The following is a 17,408-nucleotide window of genomic DNA, read 5'->3' as shown; positions in this document are numbered from 1 at the left end:
AAACACTCATATGTCTTAACTTATTCTGCTCTATTAAGTCTGAAGTTGGTGAAATGCACAGAGATGTCATAATTGCTTTTGCCAAGCAGCTGTTCTCAAGATTTCCAAGTTAGCAGGCTTCTATTCTTCCATGCCTTATGTGGTTCTGAAAATATCTAGGTGGAACTATCACTCAATCAATGGAACAATGGCAAATGAAGAGAACAGAATATCTAGCCACTGTGGAGTGATTTTTGCTCCACATGCTGAGTAGTTCTGCATCCCACCTAATGCAGATCCAAGTTCTCAGATGTCCTTTATTTTTCAGATTTCAGGGATGGGTTGTAAGTCTCTGAAAGACTGCCTAAAGCTCTGAGACAGAAACAGGGATCTATGCTTTGCTCTTCTGGCCTACTGCAATTTCCTGCGACCAAAATAAAACCCAGTCTTGTGAGAGACACAACTTTTCTCAAGGTTTCTCCCAAAATGGGATAAGAAACTTCCCCAGCAAATGAAGACATTGTCATCTCTCACCCCCTGTGATGGTTTCCTTCTTTCACATAAACGGAAGGCACAATGTGTGCATGTTTATATGTGTATACATACCTGAGTACATATTTACATATGGAACTGTGCACAGACATATGAAGAGTTTAAAAGCCTCAAAAGGGAGCACTGTACTGTGCACACAATGGGTGAGAAAGCAAGCACATGACAGATGTTGCTTGTATTGCTTAATGAATCAGCATAAAACATTATGCTTCTTAGTGTGGTGTAGCCAGCACAGAACAAACTAGAATCAAGTCACAGAATCACAGAACCTTAGAGGCTGGAAGGGACTTCCAGAGATCATCGAGTCCAACCCCCTTGCCAAGGCAGGATCACTGAGGGTCTTTTGCACAAGAATGCATCCAGGCAGGTTTTGGGAGTCTCCAGAGGAGACTCCACAACCTCTTTGAGCAGCCTGCTCCAGTGCTCCGTCACCCTTCCTGTAAAGAAGCTTCTCCTCAGGTTGAGGTGAAACCTTCTCTGTTCCAATTTGTAGCCATTGCTCCTTGTCTAATTGCTGCAGAGCACCAGAAATAGATTGGCCCCATCCACTTGACACCCACTGCTCAGATATTTGTATCAAATAGGCAGGACTGGGTGCTGAGAAGGGAGAGGAGTCTGGAGAGAATGGCAGCTCTAGAGGTCTAGGTGTGGGCTGGAGGAGGAAGGCAGCTGTGCAAAATGATGTGTCATGGCAGCTGAAGTGGGGTATGGGAGAGGCTCTGAAGGATGATGGGTTGGGCAGGAAAAGACAGCAATAGGGAAGTGGGCTACACTATTCAAAAGAGGTAATATTAAGATGGAATACTTTGGGCAGGTGATTGGAAATGGATAGCTTCATCCAAAAAGACCTTTGCACGTAAAGGACGCAAGGTAGAGGAAGAGAAGTTTTACTGTTGACTTTTTGCCAGAACAGTATTTAAAACTCTCCTTTGCATCGATGTTCTGTAATCTCACAGCAGGGGTTTCAGCCTTCTTGAAGACGCTGAGGTGGGGCCTCTATTAGAGGTCAGTAGCAGCTTGTGTAACTGCACTGGAAGGTGACCACTTCACCTTTGTTTTTGCTCCAGGCTCAGTCTTCAAGCTAGAGAAAATATTTCCTGCAAGCTATTTAAGACAGAAGCAAAGTAAACACTGGTTATAAATGGAACTGGAAGCCTGCTTTCTGTCTGCATACTCACAGTGCTAGGAATTAGCAAGAGCTGAAGAGATAGTTATTGAAGTAGATGTCATTCAAAGCACGGGCTGCATATGATATTTTAACCCCAAACTGTAATTTGTCCAGTGTATTTTCTTGCAAGTTTGTGCTTAAGGAGGTTCCTAAACCACCATCCATCAGGATATTTGGATTTCTGTTTTGAGAAAGCCAGAACAAAAGCATAAACTTGACAGATCAGATCAGAATGACCTTCTTAATGTTTGGTCTCAGTCACACTTTGGCCTGTTGCATAATGTGAATTCCATTTCAACGGCAGTTTGTTTTGTTATCCATCACTGAGCATGATAGAGTTACCTCCTAAAAGGAGTTTTAGCTATTTTATAAGCATCACACACAGTAACCAACTGTCTTCTGCATGAAGTATCTGCTGCTGTTAGAAGCTTACTTTTGTTTCTAATCAACAAGATTTACAGGCATGAACAACAGTGTGAGTATGAGCATTTTTATTTCCAGCTTCATACCTGGCTAGACAAGTGACAACGTCACACAAAGACAATATATAGAGAGGCTACAGATTAATCAGGACAGGTCTTGAGATGGCACTACTGGAGTGATAAAATACACTCTGTATGACTTGCTGTTGTGACATTAATTATATCAACAGACAGGCAGAGACAGAAATTGGCTGTAGAAAAAGGTATGGTAGCTACTGCATACTGCTACCCTCACTGTTACTGATTTTCAGAGGAAACCTAATGGCAAACAAACAAACCAATTATTAATCACTGGTAGTCCTGCAAACTAAAAGAGGGATCTGTAACCTATAGACTCTCAAGGATTTTTGTCACTGGTTGCAATAGAAGCAGAATTTCCCTGAAGCTCTCTGGAAATGAATAAATATGTCAAAGAGCCAATATCAAAGACTCACCCTTGGCCGTCTCTGACCATCTGGCCAGATGCAGAGGTATATGGCCTGCTGTTCAGCACCAGCAGTACACTACATCCACTGGTGAGTTTGCACTCAGTGGTACTGTTTGTTATCACTGTGGGATCCGAGCGAGCCACTTACAACCAAAGCACTATGCTGTAGAAACTGAACTCCTAAACACACTTGAAATTCAACACAGGCAAACGAACTCCACCTCTGTGGAGCAGGTGAGGGAGGTGAAGCAGCCCCAGGTCAGCCCATAGAAGAGCTGGGGCTCACACTGGGGTGCATGAACGCAGGTGTCAGACAGCCTGTCTCCCCAGAGAGGAGCTGCGCTCCACAGAGATGACAGAGCTCACTGGTGCAGTGCACCCTCAGGCACTTTCTGAGCATAACTATAATGCAAACTGATGGGATTTTTGAAAAAATATTTTACCACCCCATCTATTCAGGTCTGATTTGATTCCATCAAAGAAGTAGCTGAGTTTTCTTTTATTTTCTCTCTCCCCTCCCCTCCCCGCAAATGCAAACTCTGTAAGTTGCAGATGTTGGGAAATTTGAGCATAATGTAACAGTAGGATGTGAAAGAAAAGGCATAGTTCCTCAGCTCCTACACATTTCATAACGATAAAAAGATACCATAAGGCAGGGAGGATAATACTGATTTGCCGAGTTCAGTGCATTTGTCCTGTAATTTGACAGGTAAAAATCATAGAATCATAGAATCAACCAGGTTGGAAGACACCTCCAAGATCATCCAGTCCAACCTAGCACCCAGCCCTGGCCAATCAACAAGACCATGGCACTAAGTGCCTCAGCCAGGCTTTTCTTGAACACCTCCAGGGATGGCAACTGTGATTTGTCCATTCCAATGCCAATCACTCTCTCTGTCAACAACTTCCTCCTAACATCCAGCCTATACCTCTCCCAGCACAACTTGAGACTGTGTCCCCTTGTTCTGTTGCTGATTGCCTGGCAGAAGAGACCAACACCCACCTGGCTACAGCCTCCCTTCAGGTGGTTGTAGACAGCAATGAGTTCACCCTGAGACTCCTCTTCTCCAGGCTAAACAACCCCAATTCCCTCAGCCTCACCTCACAGGGCAGTATATTCTGTCTATTTATTTGGAAACATGAACACACTGCCTAGACCCTTGTGGTCCTCATAACTGATGAAGTCTGTGTCCATTTCTTTTTGTGGAAGGGTGGACCAAGGAGTCTCCAGAGGTCCCTTCCAATCTTGGTCATTCTATTTCCAATTTATTTATGCAAAATAAGTTCTAGGCTATTAAACTTAGTCCTGCTGGTGATGTTTGATCTTACACACCAGCTGCAATATGGACAAAGAGGTGCAGGTAAGCATGGTGGAGGACAGAGAATGTATCTGTTATCCTAGAAGGTCTGTGTCAGCCCCTGTGCTTTTATTGTGATCTTGGATAGTCAGAAAATAAAAAGTGAAGGTAACATAATTTAGGAAGAAAAGAACCAAGCCAAACAAATAAAAAAGAAAAAAAAAATAAACCCTCCCCCCAAAAAAATCAAACCAAAACCAACTAACCAAAGAAAACCATTAAAAACCTTGAAATGTGTATCATATACACATATGATTATTCAACAGATTTGCTTACTACTAAAAGGACCCAGTTGTAGAAAGGATGCTCTAAAGGCCTGTCTTCTCTGGTGCTATAAACTCACTAAGGGGTCAGATTTAATGTGTCCTGCAGGGCTGCATGTGGCTGATAAATTAGATTCAGGAAAGCCTTTGCCTATGCAGACATAAGAGACAGGAACTATGGAAGAACTTGAGATGCTTGGGCTGTCACTGCTGTCTTCATCAATGACCTGGATGAGGGCACAGAGCGCAGCGTCAGCAAGTTTGCTGATGGCACCAAACTGGGTGGAGTGGCTGCCACGGCAGAAGGCTGTGCTGGCATTCAGAGAGACTTGGACAGGCTGGAGGGTTGGATGGGAAGAAATTTAATGAAATTCAACAGGGGCAAGTGCAGAGTCTTACATCTGAGAAAGAGCAACCCCAGGTATCAGTATAGGTTGGAGATTGATCTGTTGGAAGACAGCGAAGGGGAAAAGTATCTGGGGGTCCTAGTTGATGGGAGAGGTTGACCATGAGCCAGCAATGTGCACTGGGGGCCAGCAGGGCCAATGCCATACAGGGGTGTATTAGAAGGGTTGTGGCTAGTAGGTTGAGAGAGGTTCTCCTGCCCCTCTACTCTGCCTTGATGAGGCCACATCTGGAGTACTATGTCCAGTTCCGGAGCCCCCAGTTCAAGAGGGACATAAAACTGCTTGAGAGAGTCTAGCACTGATCCACAAAGATGATTAAAGGAATGGAACATCTCTCTGATGAGGAGAGACTGAAGGAGCAGGGGCTATTTAGCTTGGAGAAGAGGAGACTGAGAGGTGACCTTATCAATGTTTATAAATATGTAAAGAGTGAGTGCCAGGAGGATGGAGCTCTTCTCAGCGATATTCCATGACAGGCCAAGGGGCAATGGGTGGAAGTTGAGGCATAGGAAGTTTCATTTAACCATGAGGAGGAATTTTTTCACTGTGAGGGTGACAGAACACTGTAACAGGCTGCTCAGGGCAGTTGTGGAGTTTCCTTCCCTGAAGATATTCCAAACCTGCCTGAAAGTATTCCTGTGTGATCTAGTATAGGTGACCCTTCTCTGACAGGAGGTTTGGACTACATAATCTTTCGAGGTCCCTTCTAGCCCCTGACATTCTGTGATTCTGAGTCATCTGCTTTTCTTTGACACTTTAGTTCTGTTTCCCTCTGCACAGGACCTCTCACAGATTTTGCTGTTTGAACCAGCTCCACTCATTGTCTATATTATTTCTCATACATAAGGTCCTTTAATCATCAACAGACAATTTCTGCTTTCAGATGACTACATCAGCCCCCTAAAACATGCCCAGATGGCCAAGAGAGATCACAGGCCTTTGTAGGCTGTTTCTTTTAGTCTCACGACTCCTCCTTCTCCTTTAGGGACAGCAATCACATAGATTTCAGGGGAATAGAAAGAAAAGCCTAAAGACATCTTGAGCTTCTCATCTCACTTCTCTTCCTGCAACCTTTTCCTTTTCCAGGGCTGTGGTAATTTTCATACAAGGGTACTGGGGTGAAGGAACAGATGTCGCTCCTGTTTCCTTCCTGTTATCATCCCTCTCCCAGTGATGCTCTCTGTAACCGCTCCATTGTTGGGCTGCATTTCCTATGAAGCCGAACAGCCAATAATGGATGCAAAACCTAAGTGGTGTTTCAGGCTCATTAGTATGCATATTGTTATGAATTCGTTTTGGTAGGTGCTGTGAAGCCATTCTCTTTTCCTTTTGTATTTCGAGGTGTGGATGCTTCAGGCTTTGCTAATGTTCATTTTATATGAGTTCATTTGTGCCTGTAGTTTTTTACCTGGCTTGTAGGCTATTGTTCTTATTTGCAAAGCTTGGGTTTAATTTCCTGTAGGAAGCTTTTCTTTTGTCTCTAGGGCTCATTCTCCTATTATCATCCACTTTGAGAGTACTAAAGCACTATCCTACTGGTAAAATATAATTTGTTTCATAGTGTTCTAATGAAAATTTTACTACTTTTGTCCTCAAAAAAGAAAAAAAAAAATCAAGATTTCCCCACTTTTCCATTCCATCTGTCAGCACCCAGTGCTTCATTTCTCTTCTTTCTTTTTCCTGAATATTAAGCAGCTCAGCTCCCAGCCATAGTCCTGCAAATCCTTCTTACCTTTGACTCACATTCAGCTGCCAGCAGAGGCTTTGCTGGTAATGCTGGGCTCTTGAAAAGAATTCCTGTCAGCCATGCAGAAGGCAAGTCAAGTAAAATCGTTTTCTTATAAAGTTAAACAGAAGCTACTTCCTGCTCCATTCCAGTCCCCAGCACCTGTTAATACATCCTGCAGTTATTCCTTCTCACAGGATCACAGGATGTTAGGGGTTGGAAAGGATCCAAGGAGGTCATCGAGTCCAACCCCCCCTGCCAGAACAGGACAATACTAAATAACACATATCTCAGAGGAACACATCCAGATAGGCCTTGAAAGTCTCCAGAGAAGGACACTCCACAACCTCTTTGAGAAGCCTATTCCAGTGCTCTGGAACGAGCATGGTAGTTAACATGTTCCCTTTTCTTTCTTTTCTCTCTTGGCCACTTGTTCTTTGTTCTTGTAATCTACTTGATTTTAGGAGTTTTTTATTCCAGTGCAACATTTAATTTTTTCTTTTTAATACATGCCCTGGCACTGAGCACCTGCTGCAATTAAAGCACTGCTCTTTGGCTCCTGTGAGGTCTATTCTATTATGAGGTCTTATCCATTGATTGTGGACTAATGAACCCATCAATTCATCACAGCACTTCTATTACCCTACTGCTCTTGTGGGATATTGTATTGCTGAGCTTGGGTAAGAGACTGACTCTCTTGCTACTGCCTTAACTGTTGTTAAGGATGTAGGATGTAAAAAAGGTAATCAGAATTTCAATGCAGTTCAGCTTTGCAGTCCGTAGCATGTTTGTTGCTTCTGTATTAGGACTTTCTCATTGAAAGCAAATCAATTTCAGCAGTATTTGCTGCTCCAAAACAGTGAGTCTTTAGTGGGATGAAAGAGGGAAAGAGACTTGATATTTTGCTGGGAAACAGTGGGGGACATAAAAACTGATCACTGATTTTCACTTATAGAAATTGTCTGGAGTAAGTCATCATGAGATAAACCCAAGCTAAGGTAAGTAGAAGGAGAAAGAAATGTTTTCAACAGTAATAACAGCATCAGCAATAAGCTTTTCTTCCTCTGTGTCAGATGCTGGTAGTGCTTTGTTTTTAAAGGTAGTCTCAGACTATATGTGGCAGATTTATTTATCATTCCATAGGTTATTTTTTCCCCTGGCATTATATTGATTCAGCACATAAATGCAGAAATGAACAAAGGGAATGGGGAAGAAAATAAAACTCAGGACCACAAAAGAAATTACCTTTAAGCCATCACTTTAAAGTTTCAGCAACCTTATCCCAGATATATTAGTTCTTGCAGTCTTCATATCTTCTTTGAGAAAACATCAATTCAAGAGAGATGTTGAGATGTTAGAAAATGTCCAGAGAAGGGTGACAAAGCTGGTGAAAGGCCTGAAACACAAACCCTGTGAGGAGAGGCTGAGGGAGCTGGGGGTGTGCAGCCTGGAGAAGAGGAGGCTCAGGGCTGACCTCATTGCTGTCTACAACTACCTGAAGGGACATTGTAGCCAGGTGGGGGTTGGTCTCTTCTCCCAGGCAACCAGCAACAGAACAAGGGGACACAGTCTCAAGTTGTGCCTGGGGAAAGTATAGGCTGGATGTTAGGAGGAAGTTGTTGGCAGAGAGAGTGATTGGCATTGGAATGGGCTGCCCAGGGAGGTGGTGGAGTCACTGTCCCTGGAGGTGTTCAAGCAAAGCCTGGCTGAGGCACTTAGTGCCATGGCCTAGCTGATTGGTTAGGGCTGGGTGCTAGGTTGGACTGGATGATCTTGGAGGTGTCTTCCAACCTGGTTGATTCTATGATTCTATGACCTGGACAGCTGGGTGGGGAGAAACATAATTAAATTCAACAAGGGCAACTAGAGCACTGTGTCTGGGAAAGAACAACCTCATGGGAGAGTACACATTAGGGGTTGACCTGCTGGAGAGCATATCTGGGGAAAATGACCTAGGAGTCATGCTGGACAGCAGGATGACCATGAGCCAACAACGTGCTCTTGCAGCCAAGAAGGCAAATAGCATTCTAGGAAATATTAAGATGAGTGTGGCTACCAGGTCACAGAAGGTTACCCTCCTCCTCTGCTCTGTCCTAGTGAGTACTCAACTGGGTTTCCCAGTTCAAGAATGACAAGGAACTGCTGGAGTGTTCAGCAGAGAGCCAAGAAGATCGTTAGGGAATGGAATGTCTTTCCCTTATGAGGAAAGGCTGAGAAAACTGGGTCTCTGCAGTCTGGAGGAGAGGACTCTGAGAGGGAAATCTCATTAATGCTTATAATTACATAAAGGGCAAGTGTCAGGAGGATGGAGCCAGACTCTTTTCAGTGGTGTACAGTAACAGGACAAGGGGCAATAGATGTAAACTGGACACAGGAGGTGTAAACATATGGAATGAATTCTTCACTTTAAGAGTGGCAGAGCACTGGAACAGGCTACCCAGAGAGGTTGTGGAGCCTCTGTCTCTGTACATATTTGAAACATGACTGCTCTAGCAGGCAGGGATTAGACTAGATGGTTTTCAGAGGTCCTTTCCAACTGTTACCATTCTGAGAACTATGTAAACAGAGGGTTTGCAAACACAAACAGGAGAAACAGAGATGTCTGAATAAACGAGAAGAAACATAGCTATATGGAAACTTAGCTATACAGAAACATATTACTCCTTGCTAAAAACAGTTCTAAAATTCCCAATACTAGTAGGTCAACTGAAGCCCAAAAAAGGAGTTTAAATTTAGGCAACACAAGTCAATGGAAAAAAAGGTCTACATAGTCAAAAAAAGCTAAACCCTTCAGATCTGAATTTAGCCTCCAACTCGTTCACTTGTTTTTTAAGCCAGCTGTTACAGCACATATAGCACTGTGATTATCCAAGCATCTCAGTTCCAGGACTAGAGTGTTTTTCTAAAGCATGTAATCTGATGCTACAGTACAGACAAGAGATTTGGGCAGCATGGACATGTTAATACCACGTCCATCTGCTTCACATGTCCTGACATAGTTTCTTTTGGATATGGGACATAGTGCATCCAGAGCAGGTGGAAACTAATCTAAAGCAAACAATTAGCTGATACATGGTGGTGCTGCAAGTCTAATTAATGAATGTTCCCAAAATGTTCTGAGATTCCACAGATAGAACACATTACAGAAGCAAAAAATACTACAAGCTATCTTTACTCATTTATTAATAACACAGAAGGCAGGAATGCAGCCTTGATAAAAAAAAACCTCTTAACGTGTTTTGCCTGCAGCAGCTTGGCTAACAGAAGCAACTGACTGCAAAAGAAGCACAAAGCTCTGCTTCAAGACGTGGTGCCTCAGGAAGGTAGTAAAGGTTGTGCATATCAATGACTTTTGTTGTCCATAGCCCACAAGGGAGTAGGTGCTCCGTTCACCTTCAGTCAGGTCACTGGAGGTCTGCGAACCTTTGGTTTCATTCACCCTCTCTCTTTCATGTCCATAGTGAGATCTTGCCACTGCTCTGCTACTGAAAGCCACAAAACAAGCAAGTAGCTTAGAAATTAGTATAAATTCCTCAGCTGATGAAAGTTCTGGAGTGTGACTTTTTCATGGCAGAGGTACAGGAAGGGCAGCAGAAGATCATCAGCCTAGTGAGGCTTTCTCCACTGTGCAAGTGAGTGACAAGATCACTATTCCCATTTTGGTCTCTTCTGGGGTATGTTCTGGTCTCTTTGATCTATGAATAAAGTGATCCAGCATGAAAGATTTTCATCCTCTCTGAAAGCTTGTGGACTAGCAGTTGCCAGGAACTACCATCCTGGTACTCTTCTTGAACAACAGGACTGAGCCAAAGGAGGAAAAGGTGTCTACAGCTGGGAGTCTGAAGCACACTGGAGGAAATGCTGAGAGCTGCCAGAGACCCAGCATGGTAGAAAGCTGCTGCTTTTGGGGATGTGTTGGGAAATGACAGATCCATACCAAGCCTGCAAACAGCTGCCCTCAGTCCTGTGTTCTCACCTCCCTAAAAGTCGCTCAGGCTTTTGAAGTGTGAGGTCCCTTCTGTCTTCTTCCTGATTTGCTGCTGCCCGTTTGAATTGTGGGGATCCTATTGCCATGCTGATTAGGAAACAGCTGATGCCTGCTGGCCGAGCAGAGGCACCAGATGTAGACTCCCCAGCCAAGCAAAGTTCTAGCAAGTCTCTCTCTCATTATACTGACATTCATGCCTTGTTATTCAGAAATAACCCATTTTGTTGACCAAAAAACAAAACAGCTGTGACAAATAAAGATGGGTGAGAATGGGCATGCAGCAAGGGGGTAGGAGCCCTAGCTCAGAACAGAGGCTTGGATAGAGATGTAGGTTACCTCAGCACAGAACAGGAGAAGGATTGTGCACAGTATAGGAAGGCACAGTTCATGTTGCTGTTATGAAGTAGAGCTATGGAGTGACAGGATCTTCATGTGGAAAACCACTCACAGGACCTGCAAGCTCACCAGTGTGGAAAGACTGGGATATTTCTCCAGGATGCTCTCCTTGGAATGACATGCTGTGAAGTGACAGCTTTAAATAACAGAGTCCTGGGTGGATGCAGCATGCCCTCTAAGTTTGCATTTAACAGTGCACCTACAAACAGGCACTGTTGGAAACTGCATCCTTTGTTTGGTTACTTCATTGTTGTGGTTTCCACTGGTATGAAGGAACAGACACATCCTGTTTCTTTCTGATATCTTCTGATAAGTTACACTTAGGCAATCTTAATTAATGAAGGTTTGTGGGAAAGACTGGAGGCATCCATGAATGGCATTTATTCACAGTGAATGCAGGAGTCTGAGGCAATAGCAGTACTCAGGACTAATTATGCAATTCCATTACCTGAGCATGGACGTGGGAAAAAAAACACACGGGCTCTGAAAAATATCATACACTTACTCACTCCAGTGAAGGATGTAAATTAAAATCTTTGATGGAGTCCTGCAAGCTGTAAAGTTATGGACAGTGACTGTGAAATCTGAGAAGCACACAGTGAGTGAGAAATACTGAGAACTACTCAGCCAAGGAAGACCTTGGCTGATCTTTGCAGCTTGTGGGAAAGATTGTGTTGTACTCCTAACAGTCCAGCTTTGCTACTGAAGCCATATCCAACTACATATCCCATACCTCTCCTCCAGGGCCTTCTACTACCTCAGACCTTCACATCCTTGCTCCACAGCTTTTACTGTCTCAGGTGAGGAATTGCCATTCTGAAGAACTTCAGTTTTCCTTTCCTTTATTCCATATCTCATGTTTCCAGCAGAAGTATAGCCCAAAAGGCTTATATTTTTCCTTTATGCAGATCCTTTTTGATGATCTCTACCTTTAGGAATTGAAACCTCAGAGTGGCATCTATCCTTCTCCTACCTCTTACTTTTCTTCAGCTCCAGGAGGGCTACCATTGCCTCACAAAAACACAACAACAAATCCCTGCCTGTTCCCAGTTACAAATATATTACCCCAAACCACCTCAGAGTAATTTTGATTTCTTTTCTCCCCGTAGTTGTACAGAAATTCCTCCCCATGGCCTCCTATGAGACATCTCTTTTTCACTGTTACAAGAGCAGTAAAATCCTTCATCACCAGGACTGAGAGATGGACTGTCTCTGAACTGAGCTCGTCCTCTCCCACTGAGCATTTCCTTTCCCTTGTCCTCACTCCCTATCCATGTCATGTGCTGAGAGCTTGGAAGCAATGAGTTGCTTTTGGGCTTTGTAGCCAGGTTTTGGGTGGAACAGCAGATGAGCTCACTGGGGCTGCACTGGCTCCCGTGGGGCATTCCTGTGCATTCACAGAAAATAGCTGAGGCACTTTAACATTTGCATGCATTTAGAGCCAGAAGAGTGCTCAGCCGGTTTGGAAACGACATGCAATAGAACTAATTGTTCTGTTCAAAAATAGTAAGTGCTGTAAGCTCTACAGAAGTAGAGTTGCCACACCATTACTATTAAGAAGCAGTAATGTATCCCTCACGTAGACATTAATCTGATAATTAGCTTTTTAAAACAGAGCTTGAATGTCATTGTGCTTGGAGTGTTGAGTTTTTCTTAATCTCAACAAGGTATAAAAAGTCCACAAGTGGGGGTCACCTCCAGAAAGTTCATTTATGAAGTGCATAGGTCTTTTGCTCCTCCCCCATCACTAAAACCTTGCTGTCTCTCTTGCACATCAATATACACAACAAGTACATCTGTATGTGTGCACTCCTGAGTGTAGCAGCTTTCCTAGCAGTGAAGAAAGCTGCTAGGCTCCTAAGGGCAAAGAACTTGTATTGTATGCCCTGCCTGCTCTTAGCTGCTCCTTTCTAATTGACAGTAAATTGTAGGTTTGCAGAGACCACATTTCTACCTCCCAGCTAATTCTTCTGGGTCAAACATTAAAGCACTCTAAGCCTATATTTTTTTTTAAAATGCTTAATTTGTATTATAAGTCCTGAAAAGTAACCAACTTTTCTTCTATATAAGGATCAAGGACCAATCTAATATCCTAAATCTCACATAAACTGCACAAGAAAACATAGGTGGGAATAAAAGTGCTCAAAATGGAAGTGAGTGTTAATTGCTAGTTACATTCCTTCAAGTGACATTAGCAAATACAGGAGTGCCTTCATTTTGAAATGCTATACTCAGATAACTGATAACTCTCAGCTGAGCATTAAGTTAACCAAGTTAACCATGGCACAGCAATGTGCCCTTCTGGCCAAGAAGGCAAATGGGAACCTGGGGTGTATCAGGAAGAGTGTGTCCAGCAGATCAAGGGAGGTTCTCCTCCCCTCTACTCTGCCTGGGTGAGACCTCATCTTGAATACTGTGTTCAGTTTAAGAGGGACAGGGATCTGCTGGAGAGGGTCCAGCGGAGGGCAATGAGGATGATGAGGGGACAGGAGGGCATGGCTTATGAGGAGAGGCTGAGGGACCTGGGACTTTTTAGTCTGGAGAAGAGAAGACTGAGAGGGGATTTGATAAATGTTTAAAAGTATCTGAAGGCTGGTCAGGAGTGGGGGGACAGACTCTGCTTGCTCACTTGCTCCCTGGGATAGGACAAGGAGCAATGGGTGTAAGTTGCAGCACAAGAGGTTCCAGCTCAACACAAGGGGGAACTTCTTTACTCTAAGGGTCACAGAGCACTGCAATAGGCTTCTCAGAGAGGTTGTGGGGTCTCCTTCTCTGGAGCCTTTCAAGGCCTGTGTGGATGTGTTCCTCTGTGATCTGTGTTAGATAGTATTGTCCTACTCTGGCAGGGGAGTTGGACTCGATCAGCTTGGGTCCCTTCCAACCTCTAATATCCTGTGATCCTGTGAGTGAGTTTCCATACAATGAAACTTACAACTGATGTTCAAGACAAGTGTCAAATATTAGCTCATGACTTTGTTGCGTGAGGGATATCATAGTGTAGAAGTGATACAGAAAAGAGAGACTGTATGCTGAAGGTCGACAAAAGTATTCTTTAGTATAAACTTGTTCTCCACACCACACCCTACATATACATACAAAGGGAAAAAAACAACCAGACAGCCTGACTTTCATGTTCCAGCAGTCTGTGATCATTGTGATCAATGAACATTCTTGCTCCTTTGGAAGCACAGCTTTAGGAAAGTGTTCCTGGAGCAAGACAGCCTGTGTTTTAAAACATGTATTTTTACTTCTTTACTTTCATGTTGTATTATCACACACTGATAAAGCCAGCTGTGGTATGCTGTAGAGTAGCTGTATTCCTTTCTGTAGACATTCATGTACTGGAAAAAAAGGAGCTTTGCATCTTGTTACATTTTAGTGCTTTGGTCTAGTGTCTTAATTATCAATATGTTTTCCCAGATAATTCCAGTCTAAAGGATAAATGATTTAGGGATTGGATACAGAATAATAATAAGGTAAATTTGTCTAATTCTATTAGCTGAATATCTTATATTTTACTGTATGAGCTTGCTCTCTCTCTCTCTGGCTGCCTCCTACTTGCTTCCAGCCTCTTGGTGTTGATCTATTGGAGAGCCCTGCAGAGAGACCTTGGCAGTCTGGATGGGTGGGCAGAGGCCAATGGGATAAGATCTAACAAGACCAAGTGCAGCGTTCTACAGCGCTACAGGCTGGGGACAGAGTGGCTGAAGAGCAGCCAGGAAAAAAGGGACCTGGAGTTACTGGTAGATAGTAGCTAAGATGAGCCAGCAGTGTGCCCAGGTGGGCAGGAGAGTCAATGGCATCCTGGCCTGGATCAGGAACAGTGTGGCCAGTAGGACAAGGGAGGTTATTCTGCCCCTGTACTCAACAACTGGTCAGTGCTGTCCAGTTCTGGGCTCCTCAATTCAAGAGAGATGTTGAGATACTGGAACGTGTCCAGAGAAGGACAACAAAGCTGGTGAGGAGCCTGGAACACAAACCCTATGAGGAGATGCTGAGGGAGCTGGGAGTGTTTAGCCTGGAGAAGGGAAGGCTCAGGGGTGACCTCATTGCTGTCTACAACTACCTGAAGGGACATTGTAGCCAGGTGGGGGTTGGTCTCTTCTCCCAGGCAACCAGCAACAGAACAAGGGGACACAGTCTCAAGTTGTGCTTGGGGAAAGTATAGGCTGGATGTTAGGAGGAAGATGTTGGCAGAGAGAGTGATTTGCCATTGGAATGGGCTGCCCAGGGAGGTGGTGGAGTTGCCGCCCCTGAAGGTGTTCAAGCAAAGCCTGGATGAGGCACTTAGTGCCATGGTCTAGTTGATTGGACAGAGCTGTGTGCTAGGTTGGACTGGAGGTCTCTTCCAACCTGGTTGATTCTATGATTCTATGTTGATCTTCTTGTTTGGGGTTGCAAAAGATACAGAGGAAGGAAATAGGGACAGTGAGTCCTCTGGACCTCTTTGTGTCTGGGGCAGGGAGAGAGCTGAAAAATTGTACAAGGGGGTATTGTGCTGTTTTTGAACTGTAACTATATGTAATTTTACCTTCTAGACATTTACTGCCATTACCACCAAAATCTGGTTGTATTGACACATTTTGTATCCTCTTTTCCCTTCCCTATACCTTTGTGACTTCACTACCTCAGATACCTTTTAAATTTATTGTTAAACTTTATTTATTATTTATTTGGATGTGCTTAGCTTTCCTCTCTCTACATCTAATTCCTTCCTTTTGGGAAAGAAGAGTGAAGAAAGAAGGGCACTCTATAAATTGTTATTGGTTCTATCAAATATATATTTGAGTCTCTGGGAATTTGAATTAGAACCGAAACACTCTTCCTGCATTGAGAAGATGTTTATCCCCAAAATGTGAGCTTAGATTTCTAGGTTGACAGTATTAATGAACATTAGCTAAGATTTAATGCTTGAAGCTGAAAACTTTTCATGTTTTTTTTATTCCATGGTTTGGCTCTGACCAACCACTCCCATGGTTTGATCCTCTATTGGATCCAGAAGTGGCGGAGAGTGTGAGGCTTCCAAGGGGATGAGCCTTGGGGAATGCATCATGTTGTTTTTCTCTGGAGAGATGCATGCAGCTGCAGCTTAGGAAAAACAGATCAGAAGAGTCCCAGTGATTTGCACAAAGCTTCCACTTGAGGTGAAGGAATTCCCATGAGAACATCCAGGATTTTTGGTTTGGGGAACAATTATTTTTTCACCATGAGTTCCTGCCTTGATCGTTTTGATGTGACCAAAATTTCTGACAAAATCTCTTGCTGCCATTTAAGCTTTCCCAGAGCCCACAAGCCCAACAGCTCAGAATTTAGGATGCCTTCCCTCTCTCCTTATGGAAAAATTAGGCAGAAGATTAGAAAGGGTGAACTAACCAAAGAACAACTTTGCACTGATTTGGAAGTTAGAAAGTAATTTTAACCAGAAATAAAAGGTATTTAAGGGAAAGGAAGGTTACAGAGATAGAAGGGAAGGAAATAGATACAGATACATGTACAAAATCAGGTTGGATGGCAGTGGATTACCTGGATTGAAATGGATTCTCCTGGGGTACAGGACTCAGAACCAGGCAGCAGGTCTGGCCACGTGGTTGACAGGAGCAGCAGCGAGGAGAAGTTCCACAGGCAAAGGCTGGAGCCAAAGAGCAAGCAGGAACTTGATTGCCTCTTAAATAGGGTTGTGGGCAGGAAGTGGGAGTGGAATAAACTTTAACCCATGAGAGTCCTCTGCCCAGAAGGGGCCAGGTCTCTCTGTCCACCTGGGGTCAGGTTTCCAGTCCACTCCCACACCCTAGGATGGTCTTAACCCAGCACATCTGTGTACTAGAAACAAACAGATTGGTAGCGCAAATCTAGCCAGTTCTAGTAGCTGAAAAACATTTATCTGGAGTCTTTTTTGTTACAGAAGGGGGCCTACAAAAAAGCAGGGGAGGGACTCTTTAGGCTATCAAGTAGTGGCAGGACTAGGGGGAATGGAGCAAAGCTGGAGGTGGGGAGATTCAGACTGGATGTGAGGAGGAAGTTGTTCAGCATGAGAGTGGTGAGAGCCTGGAATGGGTTGCCCAGGGAGGTGGTTGAGGCCTCATCCCTGGAGATATTTAAGGCCAAGCTGAATGAGGCTGTGGCCAGCCTGCTCTAGGGTAGGGTGTCCTTGCCTATGGCAGGGGAGTTGGAACTAGATGATCCTTGTGGTCCGTTCCAACCCTGAGTGATTCTTTGATTCTATGTTTCTAAGGTTCTAAGAAATGAGCTTGTCATCTTCATCCAGCCCTTTAAACTCTACCATAACTGAATGCAGTCTAGTTTGGAAAACATTCCAGACAGGATTAAATCTTTACAGGAGGAAAGAGCAGGGATGTAATTCGTATTATATAGAGAAAAAAAGACAAAAATTTCAGGAGCCTGCTTTGGATAGTCCAGCAAACTGACAACTGAAACAGTGACGGATGAGGAAACACCAGCAAGGGAAGACCACGTGAAAAAGGAATAGGTCAACAGGGGCTGCTGGTCACACATTTGTGGGAAAAATGAAAGAGGTCAATGACAACTACAGCCTGAGAGTGAAAAATCCTAAGCAGTTTTAAGTCAGTGTTAGGTTTGTTTCTGAAGGAGGGCCTGTGGAGTATCTATTTGTACCGTATGCCTCACTCCCAGTGGAACAGTTG

At 43.8% G+C, this 17,408-nt stretch overlaps 1 long non-coding RNA gene across 1 annotated transcript; it reads right to left on the bottom strand.

Annotated features, from left to right (window-relative positions):
- Nucleotides 1-9,516: 9,516 nt before the first annotated feature.
- On the bottom strand, nt 9,517-16,371 carry LOC135183306 (uncharacterized). The gene is made up of 2 exons (XR_010305497.1): nt 16,270-16,371; nt 9,517-10,057 (listed from the first exon to the last, which is right to left on the bottom strand). It is a non-coding gene; the product is annotated as an uncharacterized LOC135183306 (long non-coding RNA).
- Nucleotides 16,372-17,408: the final 1,037 nt, after the last annotated feature.

Source organism: Pogoniulus pusillus, chromosome 18 (assembly GCF_015220805.1).
Source record: "Pogoniulus pusillus isolate bPogPus1 chromosome 18, bPogPus1.pri, whole genome shotgun sequence".
NCBI lineage: Eukaryota > Metazoa > Chordata > Aves > Piciformes > Lybiidae > Pogoniulus > Pogoniulus pusillus.
The sequence above is the reverse complement of the archived record's forward strand: the minus strand, read 5'-3'. Positions and strand labels throughout refer to the sequence as shown.